The sequence below is a fragment of the Pinus tabuliformis genome, chromosome 9, assembly GCF_031772625.1.
Source record: "Pinus tabuliformis cultivar Carrire ecotype Pingquan chromosome 9, CPIR1, whole genome shotgun sequence".
Lineage (NCBI taxonomy): Eukaryota > Viridiplantae > Streptophyta > Pinopsida > Pinales > Pinaceae > Pinus > Pinus tabuliformis.
The window spans coordinates 1,669,376,612-1,669,388,090 of NC_142307.1; the positions used below are offsets into that span (position 1 = coordinate 1,669,376,612).

Genomic DNA, 11,479 nt, shown 5'->3' on the forward strand with positions numbered 1-11,479 from the left:
ATCTGAGTGGAAAATCTCCAAAGGTCCCTTTACCCTTACTGGATTACTTGCTGGAAATGTCTCTCTATGTTGCTTGCCCAAGATACATCCTTCACATAGGTTGTCCAGTTTTTCTATGAGTGGTAACCCCTTCACCATGCCTTTTTTATTTAGAAAATTCAAACCTCCAAAGTTGAGATGACCAAATCTCAAATGCCATAACCAATTTTTATCTTTGACCTCTACTTGATAGTTCACTTAAGTGACAACTGCCTCTTTTCTTCCATCCTATTGTGAGTTCATTGATAGTTGTGTTTGTGCACCTTCTTCCTTCGAATACGATCTTATATTTAAGGGAAACATTCTATTGTTTGTCATCTGAACCTTTGGAATAAACTGTCTTCTTGGAGGCCTATCGAAAATTGTGCACTCATCATTTTTGAAAAAGACATTGTAGGCTTTTTGCATGAGCTTTCCAATGCTTATGAGGTTATGCTTCAAACCAGGGACAAAGTTAACATTGGAGATGTACTTTTTCTCCCCTTTCTTTGTTAGGATATTAACTCTTCATTTTCCCATGACAAAGACTTTTCTATCATTCCATATTGCCACTTCAAATTTCACACTTTCATCTAGATTGGAAGACATTTCTATGTTCCATAACATATGGTTGCTACACCCTAAATCTAGATACCATATATCACTTTGTTTTTCTTGTGCTACATTACAAGCTAAAAACATGCTATCATGGTTCTGATTTTATTTTGTGAAATTTACACTTGATTTGTTACTAATGTCATATTGCTTCTTTCTACATTCATTTTTATAATGACTATACTTCTTACAGTAATGACATTGAACTTGAGATTTATCATACCTCTTACCTTGTGCTTGATTTTGGCTTGGGCCTAACTTGGATTTTCATTGCTTCCCCTTCCACTTGATCTTGAAGGGCTATTTCTTCTGCCACTATGTGGGCTTCTTCCTCTTCCTCTAGCATATCATCTTCCTCTGCCTCTACCTTGACCATATGAAACTTGTGTCTTGAGGCATGCTCCAATAAGGAGCTTCTTGCTCTACTTATTCCATGTTCATGAAAAAACAATGATGCATGAAGCTCATCCACCGAGAACTGTGAGAGATCCTGTCTCTTCTATGGCCACAACAATGGCATCAAACCTTGTTGGGATATTTCTGAAAACTTTCTCAACTATACTCCTTTCCTCAAGTGTCTCACCATGAGACCTGATTTGAGTAATGAGTCCAATTACATGTGTGAAAAATGAGTCTACATTCTCATACTTTTTCATATAAAGTGTCTCAAAATATCTTCTTAACATTTGTAGCTCTGTTGTCTTCACTTTTTCCATTCCTCGATAGGTTGTCTGGAGGGCATCCCATGTTTGGTTGAACTTCGTTGCTACTGCAACCCTTGGGAAAATACTTTCATGAACTACTTGGAAAATGTAGAAGAGGGATTTTGCATCCTTCTTCCTGTTGTCCCTCAAAGAATATCTTTCTGCTTAAGATAAGGCATTATATGCTACTGCATTTGTTCTCCACCAAATCCCAAATGTCTTGAAAAGAAAACAGAGCCTTCATTGTAATAACCCAATAATCATAATTTTTTCCATTAAAGTGAAGTATTTGAGGATTAGTCAAGCTTGTGCTTGATGTTTCCATTTCGGAGTGTAAAAAAACCTACCTACTGGTAAATACACTTCAAAAATCTTCCCTCAAAACAATTTTTGATTGCTAGTAAAAAACACTTGTTTTTACACCCTCAAAACAATTTTTGATTGCAAGTGAAAAACAATTGTTTTTACACTAACAAAGTTTAACCATGATTCCATCTTAAGAAAAATTTCAGGAGGAGAGGATTCTAGCTCAAAAATCGGTTGCGGCAAGGCAAATCTTCTGTTGGCAAGGAAATCGCAACTGGATAGAGGCTTAAATAAAACACAGAAAATAACTCACGCCAAAACAGAGTATAACAATGTGGTTGCGGTAAATCTACTCATGAAGGTTTAAGACCACATTGCAACATAACATATGTTTGATTATATTTCAAAACATAGGAAAATACATTCACATGATAAATTGGAGGGTGCTGCTCCAAGTAAAACAAAAACTTACTGCCATTTAGGCTTCATGGGGTTGCGGAGTAACACACAGTAAAATACAGTTATTGTCACTCATCCACCAATATTTTCTCCATGATTTTCTCTTCACTACCTCACAGACATACACACACTCGACACCTCTCAACTTTCTCAACTCTACAAATGAATTTTACTTTCATATTTAATCAAACATAGAATTTTTACTCATTAATTTATGTCCGAGCAAATATTAAGGATTTTCTGAACTTGTAAAAGTTTCTGAATCGTAAATATTTCACTCATACATATTTACCAATCCTCATTAAGTGCTTTAACTCTCTGATGTGTTGTGGAATGGTCAACGGTGTACCACTGCTCAAAACTGTTAGACACCTAATCCTAAATGGGTTAGTGTGGAAGCCGAATGGACAAAAGAAGTCCAAGAGACCTTGGGATGTGAAACCCAACGGTCAGATATTGTACTATAAATGTAAATCATTTGTTAATAAAAATTGTACTGCATGTTTTATCTTTCATATTCTCTCTTGCTGTCCATGTGTGTTTAACATGGTATCAGAGCTATGATGTGTGGCCTGTGTAGTTTTCTTCCTCACAGTTTATGCCTTAGGTAGAAAAAAAAAATAAAAAATAAAAAATGCCATGTTATTATTTCCTGCGCAGCTGGTCTGAGTCGCCCTGAATAGCGCTGGCCTGGTCTTCATTACCTGTAACGTTCTATGCATACCTGACGCTCCTGAGCACTTTGCCTTCCTGCGGCTTCCTGCTTGTCAGAACTATCATTCCTTAGCCTCGTATGCAATGATTTTTCCCTGAGATATTATGCCCTGACATGACATTCTACTGCGCCAATTGTGTTAGGTAGAAAGGAATCGAATGCTTATCTTTTGATATCTATTGTTAATATTTGCTAGTTATGCGTTAGGTTTTCTACCCTGCAATTCCCTACCAACTCTGTCAATCCTGACATTTCCTCAGCGTTGTCGATTCTCTTTCGCCATGAATAAGCGCTGGTCTCTGTCCCATGCAATTTGTAAATAAATTCAAACAAAGAAAAAGGAAACGGTCCCTGCTCGGATTAGAGGTCAGTTTGTGAGGCAAACTAATGATATCGAAGCAGCTGGTGCTAATGGGGTTGTTTATGGTGTCGATTCCTCTGAAGATGAGGATGATGGGTATGTACATGGTTCTATCATGCCTGTTCAAATGCTACTTGTAATTCTGTTGTACGTTTAAGCGACAATTATTCATTTGTTATTGATTTCCTCGGAAAGAATCAAGAAGTTCCTCATTGTACAACAAAGCATATGGAACGTCCTGGTTGTTATCTTCGCGTCGGTCATTGTTGAGAACGTGTTGAAAGAATGAGTTGAAACTCCTGCATGGTGATGTATGAGGTTTTTGTTTGAAGACTGTGACTTAACTATTGTGCTCTCCATAAAGCCTGCATGTATTGGCAAGTTTGTGGCTAATATGTTCATATATATGCGTTTTGAACGCTGTGGCATATAATACATTACAATAATAAAGGCCTTGACAAGTCTCGGGTAACTCAACAAAGTCTACAAGAGGATTATCCTCAAGGATAAGACTGCATTCAGTTCCATCTGCATCCCAGTTAGCTACGCTTGCTGTCACCCCCAGGAACATTTTGAAGCCTACCTTTGCAATAGCTTCTGCTGTCTCTTTAAAATCAACACATCTCGTAATATTTGATTTCGCTAGAAATTCATCTATAAGCCGAATGCCAATGTTATAACCCATTTGATCAAGCTGCTTATTAACTTCTTCAACCTCTTCAAAATCAATTAGTAGCTGGCGCACAATGGCTCCATAGGTGAGAGTGAAGAGCTCCACATTCACGTGTTCGACATTTGCAAAGACTGCATCGCCTAATCTCGGTACGAGGGGAGCCATGATAACCTAGATTATACTTCCTTTCTTCTTCCTTCTGCTGTTGTTGGTGTTGTATTAAACTGATGCTGCCTATGTGTGCTGATGATCGGAGTCCTGAAGCTGAATATACACAGATTCTCCAAGTGATAAATTGATATGTTGTAGGCCGAGGTAACTCTGAGGCTGGCATCATTTCCTGAGGCTTTTTGGAAGTCCGGCCACAACCTGTATCACACCCGCAGTCACCCAGTACACACTGAGATAAGTGCGGAAGGGTTCCTAAGTCTCGAAATCTGTGAGAAGCTCCTGTAGTGAAATTTTGAAGATTGGTTTAGGCCTGTATAGATTGGGATTTTCACTGGACTGAGGTAAAAAAAAAATTGGGATGAGTATCTGAAGCAAATCGCAGGTAGAAGCATTCTCTCGGGACAGATTTCAGAAAGGTTCTTGCAAGTCTTTGAAGCAATTATAGGATAAAGTCAGATTGTTGATTAGGGTATTATTGTTCGTTTTTTAGAACTGTTGGATTCAAAACTTTGTGGAATTATACTGGACTCTGAAATTGGATTATATTGGCATTATACTGAATGGTCTGTTGTATTGTTGAGTAAACAGTGCTGCTTACTAAGATTACATTATTGTGCTGGATAAATCTGTGTCATGTTTTTAACAAGGAAAACAAGATTTGTTGAAAACCCTAGTCACTTAAGAAAATCTAGGGCGGAAATTACCCTAGATTGCTACATGTAGGGTAGCCATACTAGCATTAAAATTTTGATATTCACCCTTATAAAAGAAAAGGAAATGGATAGCTAGCTGTCATTTATAATGCCTGACGGAAGATGGTCATGGACGTAGCATCATCTATAGCTATGAAGAAGTCAGGATTGTGTTCTCTTTGTTTTACCCTCAAAGATCCATTTCCCACATCTGGAAATGTATTTTGTATATTGTCTTGCCTCAAAAAAAGGTCCCGTTATACTTGTTTCTTGAGGTACCTTTACCAGTTTGGCAGAAAAACACAGAAAAACTAATTCGTACCCCAGTCAAGGCATATGAGCATTCAAGTCCTGTCCATGACAGTGTTTTGTTAGCCATCATTTCTGATTCAAAAGGGAAGGAGTATTTGAAGGATCCAAGCAAGTTTGCAGTTGCTGCTGCCCCAGTTGTGGAACTGTATTTAAAACTCATTATAGTTTATGTTCCTTGATTCATTTGCTGCACATTTACAAAGGATTTTTCTCTGTCTTTGTACTGTGAGTGGGTGTTACTTTTACTCATTGGGTCATAGTTGTAATTAGTCTTTTAAAGGGGTGTAATTTTGACAATGAAGAATATGCCTCGAATTACTGAAATATTAGATTTCTTAAAAACTCTGATATATTCCTCTAATCATGAAACATTCCAAATCAACAAAGTCTCTCTCTCAGAAATTCAGACATGTCTACAATATGCACAAGAGAAAATTGATTTTTTGCAGCTTGAAACACAACTACAGCAAGAAGAATTAAAACGAAGGAGTCATTCTGAACCTATTTTTGTTCAGAACAATGAAGTAGACTCCCATAAACAGCAAGTCAATATTTTTCAAGTTCATTCAGATCCAGTACCCAATAAAGCAGCAATCATACATGCAGATGCAGAAACTCAGTCTGCACTTCCCAAGCCCATCATCAGACCTTGGGAACAACCTGTCCACAACAAGCACAGAACCGGTCTTGGATATGACAAGGACTTGTCCTTTCATATTCCAGACTACACCAAGCCCATTCAGTTTCAGAGTGCTGGATTCATTCATGACAGTTCACCTGCTCTTCATGACAATTCAGCTTTAGCTGTGCCAGACTCTGCCCCTCTTCCACAGCAACAACAACAACAGATCGTGAAATGCCAACATTGTGACTGAGTTGGCCATTTGAAAGATCAATGTTTTGATCTTCATCCATGTAAGCACTGTCATAAAACCAGCCATTCTTCACACAGATGCTTCAGAAACAAACGTCCTGCAAGAACAAAGATTCATATTGGATGGATCGCTTCTTGGCAATGGGCATCAACAGCCAAGAAGATATTCCAAACACATGTCAGAACTTGTTCCAGAGTATTGAACAGTCTTGCAGTTGAGTTTTCTCCATCATCTCACCTTGTATCTGACAGGGGGGGAAATGATGGTCATCTACAAGCTTCAAAGTCACATCAAGCGAGCCTGAGCCACAACCTGCCACACCAGTTTCAGAATTGTAGCCAGAGACAAAGATGCCTGGACATGCCTTCAGTTGGCAATCTGGGACACTTCCTCTAGCAGAACACTTCAGCTTCTTGCCAGTTTCGGAAGCATTCCGGGAACACAATTGAGAACACTTCCTCTAGCAGAAGACTCCAGCTTCTTGCCAGTTTTAGAAGAGTTCCAGGAATTGCATTAAGCATTCCAGAGTTGTTGGTCATCCTTAAACCATCACAGGTTGAGACTTCCCTTTTCAGGTTGAAGTTTTACCTTTTATGTGGGGTGAGACCTCCCTTTTATGGTTGAAGGTTTCCCTCTTTAAAACAATAGGATCACTTCCTCTAGCAGAAAACTTCAGTTTCTTTCTAGTTTTGGAAGAGTTCCGGGAACTGCACTAAGCGTTCCAGTGTTGGTGGTCATCCTTAAACCATCGCCCTTTATACCAACATTTCATAGAGCACATTCAGCCTAGTGCTACCATGCATATTTGCACATTTTGTATTACAGCTCTCTTCTTGGACTCATACATAACCCTTCGGATTAAGGGGGGAATGTTGGACACCTAATCCTAAATTGGTTAGTGTGGAAGCCGAATGCACAAAAGAAGTCCAAGAGACCTTGGGATGTGAAACCCAACGGTTAGATATTGTACTATAAATGTAAATCATTTGTTAATAAAAATTGTACTACATGTTTTATCTTTCATATTCTCTCTTGTTGTCCATGTGTGTTTAACAAAAACTTTAGTCCTTCCACCTGCAAACAAAATTGCAACCAAATGAATTTTACTTTCATATTTAATCAAACATAGAATTTTGACTCATTAATTTATGTTGGAGCAAATATTAAGGATTTTCTAAACTTGTAGAAGTTGTTGAGTTGTAAATGTTTCACTCATACATATTTATAAATCCTCATTAAGTGCTTTAACTCTCTGATGTGTTGTGGAATGGTCAACGGTGTATTACTGCTCCAAACTTCAGTCCTTCCACCTGCAAACAAAATCGCAAGTTAACCTAACAATTATGGTGGTTGTTAGTATGTTTAACACGATGGTTAAAAATAATTTTCCAACAAATAAGTCAAAAGCGAAAAAACATCAAACATTGCACTTCATACCTTTAAAGGTATTTAAAGTTATTGCATGGACATATCGAATCTGTCTTGATCTCATATGCCTTCAGGGATACTATTAAATTCCACCATATTCACTAAAAGTTACAGAAGGATAATTATGCTATTTTTTAATGAGTATAGGAACAAACCACGCAACAGTGAACATGCACAGAAGTGAAATCGAATTGTTTGACTTTAACAGAATAGAAAAATAAACAAGATGGGCTGCAGAGACAACAAGTCCCTGCCACGAAAGAATCGTTATTGCTGGGAGTGACTGTTGATAGAAACCAGATGGAGCATACTTTCTCAGACCCACCCCAAACGATGTTTTCAATTATGTTTTTTTAATTGTGGTGAGGGTGGATCATGCAGTTTGCCAGCTGTGACCTCATCTGCATGTATTACACTTCCCCAAGAGCGTTGACAGGTCTGTTTATGAAACACGGGCCTCTTATTTCTCTTCACCTCGGTTCCACCGAGTTTCTCAAAACCCACGATCAACTTTTCACAAACAAATGGCAGCCTGCCGCTGCTAAAAGCATTTGACATATAATTTTGCAAACTTTGCATTTTCTCCGTTTGGCCCTGTTAGTGCCTGGAAATGCTCTCCCGATACAACTGCAGGCACAACAGGGAATGCACCCTATTTCTAGACCAAGGACATTGTCTGGTTCAAGTTTCCTTCGGTTGGGAAAGCAAACTCCATAATCAGCAGCAAAACAAGGCGAGTTGCACAGTCAAGGATTTTCACAGCAATCATTGTCAAAGTAGCAAAACTTCTCATGTGGTTCCTTAGCAACAAATATCTTCTGTGTCAGGAACAAACCATCAAGTTCTAATATCTTCTCCATCCTCTCTCCAGCAGCAGCAGTTGCTAACATCTGAACAACAAACATCATCTGGCTCCACGTTGTTAGCTTCATCATCACAGCTACAAGAGAGGTCAGTTCAACCTCAACAGACTGCTCAACAAAGAATGGTTGAATAACTCACCTCCAGCTGATATCTATGTCTTGGCGTATGGACAAATGATACTGTTGTTTGACATTTAAGGAGCTTCTGGAAAGCCTATATAGATATAAAATTTCCGATTTTTGATGGGCAAGTTATGTTCGAGGAATTTTTCAATTCACGCTCTTGATTGTGATAGTCATATAACCATATTTCAACCAGTAACCAGGAGAAGCCTTTTTTACAGGTTTCAGGAAATTGTTCCTTTAAATGCAGGGAATGTGCTGGGGGCAGAGAATAATGGTCTTGCTACCAAATGGCTTAGCCTTATTCGGAAAACACTCAATAAGTCACAGTGTGAAGGCAGTACCAATTCTAGAAGCTCTTTATCACCAGGTTGTGCAAAGTCCACGGACATGGTAGACACAATTATAAGTTTGGATTCTGATTTTGAGGGTTCAAGGTCACAGAAGAATGACCCTTTCTACCATAGGAGATCATTTCAGGTCCTAGGCTGGGGTTCCAAAATGGATGACGATTCTGCCAATAGGCAGCCAAAATTGCAGAGGAATTTCAGTGTTTCTGATCAAATGTTGATGGGCAGATCTATAGGAAGGACAGATTCTGATAATACTATCAAATCTTTGCACTCAGATGATGAATATGTTGCATGTGGAGCAGATTCGCCTTCAGCTTCTACTATGTTTTTCTCTCCGCTGCCAGATAGCCCTGTAGTGGATGATAGATCTAGTTATGAATAGATGAATTACTGTTTAGCTGCCAGCAAGAAAATGGTTGGTATATTCCTCTCCGTTTGGGTGAGAAGCGATTTGAGGCATTATATATACAATCTCAAAGTGTCATGTGTTGGAAGGGGCCTGATGGGTTACCTTGGCAACAAGGTGAGGCACATTTCTGTCAAAAAGTGATTCTCATGTTTTATGATGTTCAATTTGCTGTTCCAAACATGGACAATGACGTTTTCTATTTTTCACCCCTAAGAATGTTTGATTTTTACCCTAGTCATTTCTGAATGCACATGACATCCCTAAGTTAACAGAGGTTTAGAGCAATTTCTTCAATTAAACATATTGATTCAATCATACTTTTGCAAGGCTCAATATGAGTTAGCATGACTCTCCATCAGACAAGCTTTTGCTTTATTTGTAGCCATTTGACTTCTGGCCAGAAATATGGTGATGAGCTCTGGATGAATTCTGATGTCATGGAAATCATAAAAAAGACTCACTTTCCACGGGTTTGTAGATTTGCTAGAGAGGATTCACCTGAAACTATTTTGGAGCATGAATAAGTCTGAATTGAATACTTTACAAGGATCATCTTTTTGTTCCCACATCATTGAGTTGAACTTTAATACTTTAAACTATTTCTAAAGGATTTATGTTCTACTTTGCTTATTGCTTAAGTCCATTCTGATATTGTGGATAAAATTTGCAGTCGAGTTATTTGGCTTGGAGATTTGAATTATCGAATTGCACTTTGTTATTCCTATACAAAACAACTTGTGGAAAGAAATGATTGGGAGGCACTGCTGGAAAGTGATCAGGTACTGATATGAAGTTGAAGTTATTACTTTGTATTAGGACTCATTAAGTGATATGGAAAATGACGGGAAGGCATTACTCAGTTACTGGCATTGCACTTTGCTATTTCAATTGGAAATCCCTGCAAATGATTTCAAGGGAAGGACTAAAACCAACATATATTTTAGCAGCTTAGGATTGAGCATGAAGCTGGGCGTGTCTTTAGAGGTTGGCACGAAGGGAGGATATATTTTGCACCCACCTACAAATATTCCACTAATTCAGAGCAGTGATGGTCTGTAAAGTGCTTTAAAAAAATAAAAATGAAAAGACGTCCATGGACCATGTGGGCCCTCCCATGAGCGCCACATGCCTCGCCTCCTCCATAACATAGCATGCAGGGCTTAAACCATGCCCAAGGGAAAAATAAATATCACTTGGCACCCATGGCGACCATTCGGAGGACCCACGTGCACCCAGCTACTATGGACCCACCTGCATGTATTACACGCGTTGATGTAACAATCAGAATCAGGAAGCCGGGCAAGTTGAGGAAGGGGCGGGCATTCGAATCATTACACTCGCAGGGCAGAACAACAAGCCACCATGAATTTGTCGAACAATGGAGCCACCATGAATAAGCCATTTCTGTGCACATTGATACGCTCTATTAAAGCTGTGCGCGCACTAAGGATTTTGATAGTGTGCAGTTGGGTTCTGGTTTGGTAGCTTCATCAGTAGGTCTGAACGTTGGAGCCACTGCAAGGTAATGTATCATTATGTGCCTAATATGGCTAGATTTAATTGCTTTCATACATTCTGGATGCACACTTATTTTTGCTTTGTGTTGTGGCAGGGATGTGCAGAGATTTCCTTCAGGAAGGTCCCTCTCTGTCTCCATTGATAAGCAACAACAATGGTTGCAACATTGTAATCCACTGGTGGCAGGAAGAAGCCTGCAACCATCTACTGTCATTATTTCTGCTGGTTTTCCAATTATTGTCTTACCCAATTCAAATGATTGTGTATTTCGAACCACAGGAAAAGGCATTGGAATGATGTGTGGACTTGGCAGAGGAATGGCATTGCCAAGGCCAGGATTTCCAGGATTAGGATCAGCAGGAATTCCTGGGAAGGTTTCTTCAGGAATTAGTAACATGCTTTCTTCTAATGGTCTTGGGTTTCCTGTCAGTGGTCTAGCTCCTTTTGGAACCATGCATGTTCCAAGAAGTATGATTCAGAGGCCAAAAGATGTGCAGATGTTGCAGGTAAGCTCCTATATTTCACCAATCTTTCTTTGACAAAAAAATCATTATAATGTAGCAAGTTTTTTGTCTGAGCAATGCCCAGAATAATGTAGAAGCTATCAATTCAAGTATTGTCTCAGCAATGCCCACGATTTGGGCTGAACAGAACCGAAATTTGGCCATCCTCTGGCCTTGTCTACACAATTTATCATACTTCATCAATATTCACAAAACTTATCTTGGACTCCTATTTGTACAATTTTGTCCCCAGAGTTGCCATATAACCTAAAACTTCTCGGTTTAAACCGAATTGGAACTATTCAACCTCGAGCTCTATAAGTTAAGTCTGTATTGACCTAATTTATCCTCAAATAATGATTTTAATCTAAAATTGCAACA

General features: G+C 38.9%; 2 pseudogenes; one reads left to right on the plus strand and one right to left on the minus strand.

Annotated features, from left to right (window-relative positions):
- Positions 1-3,518: 3,518 nt before the first annotated feature.
- Positions 3,519-4,016, minus strand: LOC149155295 (uncharacterized; annotated as a pseudogene).
- Positions 4,017-7,271: 3,255 nt separating this feature from the next.
- Positions 7,272-10,126, plus strand: LOC149155296 (type IV inositol polyphosphate 5-phosphatase 7-like; annotated as a pseudogene).
- Positions 10,127-11,479: the final 1,353 nt, after the last annotated feature.